The sequence below is a fragment of the Elephantulus edwardii genome, unplaced genomic scaffold (genome assembly GCF_000299155.1).
Source record: "Elephantulus edwardii isolate Elephantulus edwardi_28Jun2011 unplaced genomic scaffold, EleEdw1.0 scaffold00006, whole genome shotgun sequence".
Lineage (NCBI taxonomy): Eukaryota > Metazoa > Chordata > Mammalia > Macroscelidea > Macroscelididae > Elephantulus > Elephantulus edwardii.
In genome coordinates, this window is record NW_006399756.1 from 34,151,921 (window position 1) to 34,156,643 (window position 4,723).

Here is a 4,723-nt window from a genome sequence, read left to right on the forward strand (position 1 = left end):
TCAAGTCTTCTTTGTTTGCTGCAAGCAAGATTGTGTCATCCTCATCCTGTAGGTTGTTAGGTTTCATCCTCTCCAAGGCAGACCTGTTTGTTCTCTTGGCCATCGATGGTGTGTTCTATATGCTTCTCCAGCACCACAAAGCAAAGCCATTGAGCCTTCTGTAATTCTTAGCCCTTGTCCAGCTTTCTGATGCATAGTTAGCAATTACGAGGACCATGGCCCGAATCAGGTGCACCTTAGTCTCTAGACTGACATCATTTCTCTTTAGTACTTTGATCCCTGACAGCAGATTCCCTAATTAGGTTTCCCTAATGCAAATCACTTGTGGTTGCTGTGAGGCTGAACACTGTAACACTGATGTGTCAAATGTGTTAATGGTTGGTTACCCAATGCGGACAGAGAGTGGGGTGGAGCTCCTCAATTAAAACAAGCTTGGAAGGAGTAGTGGCATCCACTTCCATAACAGCTTGCTTCCAGAAACCCTATGAACCTGGAGAGAGGATGAAAGGCACCTTCATAGGGTCGCTATGAGTTGCCTGTGGTTCAACAACACTTAACAACAACAACAACAAACAACAACAACAAACAACAACAACAATGCAATCTATTTGATTTCCTGACTGCTGGTGCTAAGAATGTTGACTGTGGAGCTGGGAAAGCTGAAATTGTTAACAGCCTCAATCTTTCCTCCATCTATCACAGTCTTGCCATGTGGCCCAGTGGAGAGAATCTTTGTTTTCTTGATGTTGAGCTTCAATCTATATTGAAGACTATAGTTCTTGACCTTCTGTAGCAAATACTTCAGATTCTCCTCACTTTCAGCAAGCAAGGTTGTGTCACCTGCATGATGCAGTTTGTTGATAAATCTTCTTTTAATCCTGGTGCCACATTTCTCTTGATAAAGTCTAGTCTCCCAAATGGTCTATTTTGCATACAGATTGAAAAGATATGGAGACAGGATGCATCCCTGAAGCACTCCTTTCCTGATTTTGAGCCATGCAGTGTTTCCTTGCTCTGTTCTGAGGACCACTTCCTGGTCCAAGTATAGGTTTTGCATGAGGACAATGAAATGTTTTGGGATTTCCATTCTCCTCAAGGTAAGCCACAATTTTTTTGTGATCCATACAGTCAAATGCCTTTGCATACAATGAAACACAGATAGACACTCCTCTAGTAGGCTTTGCTTTCAGCCAAGATCCCTCTGACATTGACGATAATGTCTCTAGTGGCATGACCTTTTCTAAACTTATATATAATATTCATTATTTTGTTGATAATTTCCACATTCTGTTGGAATATCTTTTTTTAGGAATAGGAATATCTATATCTGTATCAGTATTTCTATCTTTTCTCCTCTCCCCTCCCCTCTCCTCCCTTCTCTTCTCCTCTCCTCTCCTCTCCTCTCCTCTCCTTTTTTCTTTTCATAAAAACAAACCTTAAGATACATTCAAGGCCAAGAACTTTGGAAGCCAATTACCTGATTGAAAGAGATCCATTTTAGTTTCCATTTCCAAACGAGGCAACCCAAAATAATGTGTAAATTATCAAACAATATCATTAATAGTACAGTAAAATCTTGCTGGAGAGTTTTAAAAAGCGACTGGAACAGTACATCATCAACTGGAAGTTACCAGTCTTTTAACAAGATGGATTGACACAGTGACTATAACAATGAACTAGAACACATCAGTGATGTGACAATGACCTTGAGTATATCTGAGATCATGAGGATGGCACAGGATTGGCCAAAGTCCAGATCTTTTGTTCACAGGGTCATTATGAGTTGTAGATGACTCTATGTCACTGAACAACACTAACCAGACTGGATATGCCATGCACTGGCTAAAGAATCAAATCTATCTTGAAGGAAGTGGAGCCTGAGCGCTCCTGAGAGACAAGGATGGTAAAGCTTTGTCTCACTTACTTTGGGCGTATAGTCAGGAGGGACAGTCACTGGAGAGACACATCATGCAGGGAAAGTGACAGTGTCAGTGAAAGAGAGGAAAACTCACTACAGAATGGGTTAACAGAACGACTACCACGATGGGCATGAGCTTGACAGAGATTGGGAGGATGGTGCAGGATAGGGCCAGGTTCCGATCTATTGTTCATAGGGTCACTATCAGTCAGAGTTGACTTAATGGTATCATAAAACGGTAACAGCGCATAGAACGCCATGATTCTGGGCCAACTCAATGGTGGCTAACAACATTTATTTATTTATTTATTTTACTTTTAAGAGCTTCTCTAGGCTTGTTTTGCCAGATGTGGGGCTTTTCATGCCCACTTGTCAGGTGCCACCGAGTCGAGTATGACTCGCAGTGACCCTGTGAACAACAGACCTGAATCTTGTCCTATCCTGTGCCATCCTCATCATCTCTGACATACCTGAGCCCATTGCTCGGTCACCATGTCTATCTGGCTGTAGGTATTTATTATTATTAGCTGTCAAGTGTGACTCATAGTGACCCTATGATCAATAGATCTGAACCCTGTCCTGTCCTGTGCCAACCTCAAAACCTCTGACACACTTGAGCCCATTGCTGCACTCACTATGTCAATCCACCTGGTTGAGGGTCCTCCTCTCCTCCACCATTCCTCCATCTTTCCAAGCATGGTTCAGACCATGGTCTTTTCAATGGTTATAGGTATAGACCACATTTTATTTATCCATTCACCTGTTGCTGGCTACTTAGGTTTTTTCTTTTTGTTATTTTAATTGTAATGAGTGTAAGTTTATGTATCACCTATTTGTGTCACCTCTGTTAGATCTGTAGAGGATATTCTGAGCAGTAGAATTACTATGTCATGTGGCAACTCTACCTCTAGTTTTTGAGAAACTGTGACTGTTTACCACAACTCCCACCAGCAATGTAATGAGGGCACGGTCCGTTGTCTTAATACCCCTTCAACACTTGCTATTTTCTGCTCTTCTCTTTTTTAAAAACCTTGACCATCATCATAGCTAGCTCAAAGGTTTTAAGATAAAGCATCCAGATGGGAACAAAAGTGGAAAGGTGGAGAGGAGGGAACAAACCATTCTTATTTTCACTACAGAAGGGAGTGAGATCTGGGCTCCCTGGATTGGATCTGTTATTTCACCTTCAACTAACTGGCTCAGTTGTTTCCTAGATTCCTAAATTCTGCCTTTCCTTAAATATTGGGAACCAAGGCTTGAGTTGTCCACTCCCATTTAGTTTCATTTTTTGCTACACAAACATTTCTCGAGTATCTGCAGGGTTTAGGTACTGGGCTATGTGCTAGGCTACAAACTCCAGCAGAGAGCAAAAGTTGATTGATAGGTGGGAGGGATCATCTCAAAATGCAGAGAAAGGCAAAGAGGTAAGTCCAGGGAATGAATGAGCCCTAGGATAGGGGTCAGTCACTTGCTCCTTAAACCCAAACCAAACCTGTGGCCTTGATCCTGACTCATGCAGACTAAGTGTGCAGAGTGGAGTTGCTCCCCAGGGTTTTCAGGCTTTGGAAGCAGATGCCATCCCTGCCTCCTGAAGTGTTCAAATCACCAAACCTGCTGCTGGTAGAAGGGCCCTTCCTGTACACTGTATCCAGTCACTCCACTTCCTTTCTGCTGGTATGGATTAGATCTGAACTCACTTAAAAACCAAACTGAACCCTGTCGCCATCAAGTTGATTCTGTTTCATAGTCACTGTAATGACAGAGTCATTTTATAATCAAAGTTGTTTTTATAATCATCCTAATAATGAAAGAGAGGAAGACCCTCAATGAGATGAATTAACACAGTGATTGCGGCAATGGACAGTGTCTCAAGTACATCAGAGATGTTCATAGGGTCACTATGAAGCCATAGTTGACTCAATGGCACTTAACAAGGACAAAGGACTTGCCCCCTAGTGTTTCCTAGGCTATACTCTTTATGGGAGTAGACCACCAAGTCTTTCCCCCTAAAAAATTAATTTCAACTGCAGACCTTCTCGTTAGCAGCCCATCTTGTAAAGGTTGACTTTAAGTCACTAGGATTCCACTTCCCCTCTCAAAACTCAGGGTCTTTGAGTCAGCTGATTCCAACTCACACTGGGTTCCCTCTATGGGGTTTGGAGGCTGTAAATCAAAATGGAAGGAGATTGCCTGTCTCCTGCAAAGTGTCTGGTGGATTCGAACTCCTGAAGTACATACAGCCTTTGGTTTAGCAGTGCAACTTGGTATGGGCCTTGAGAGCTCCTATAGACCCGGGAGGACTAGGAAGTGGAATTGTTGTTGTTGCTGTTAGGTGCAGTCGAATTGCCTGCGACTCATAGCGACCCTATGTACAACAGCCTAAACTCTGCTCCATCCTGTACCAATTGCACTGCCTCTGACACACCCATCCTGATTACCCCCCTCACTGAATCAATCCACCTCATTGAGGGTCTTCCCTTCCTGTGTCATCCCTCCACCCTCCCAAGCATGATGTTCCTCTCCAAGGACCTGTCCCTCCTTACAACATGTCCAAAGTATGTCAGATGAAGCCCCAGAATCCTTGTCTCCAAGGAGCAGCCTGGTTTAACTCTCTCCAGGGTGAATCTGTTTGTTTTCTTGGCAGTCCATGGTACATTCAATACTCTTCTCCAGCACCACAGCTCAAAGGCATTAATTCTCCTTCTACCTTACCTAGTCATTGTCCAACTCTCTGATGGATAGATAACAAGTGATTGCAAAGACCATGGCCTGTATCAGGCGCACTTTAGTCTCCAGGGAGACACC

At 43.2% G+C, this 4,723-nt stretch overlaps 1 protein-coding gene across 1 annotated transcript in view; it reads left to right on the forward strand.

Annotated features, from left to right (window-relative positions):
- ARHGAP19 (Rho GTPase activating protein 19) overlaps positions 1-4,723 on the forward strand; it is a 106,402-nt gene that overhangs the window by 100,699 nt on the left and 980 nt on the right. The window lies entirely within an intron of this gene.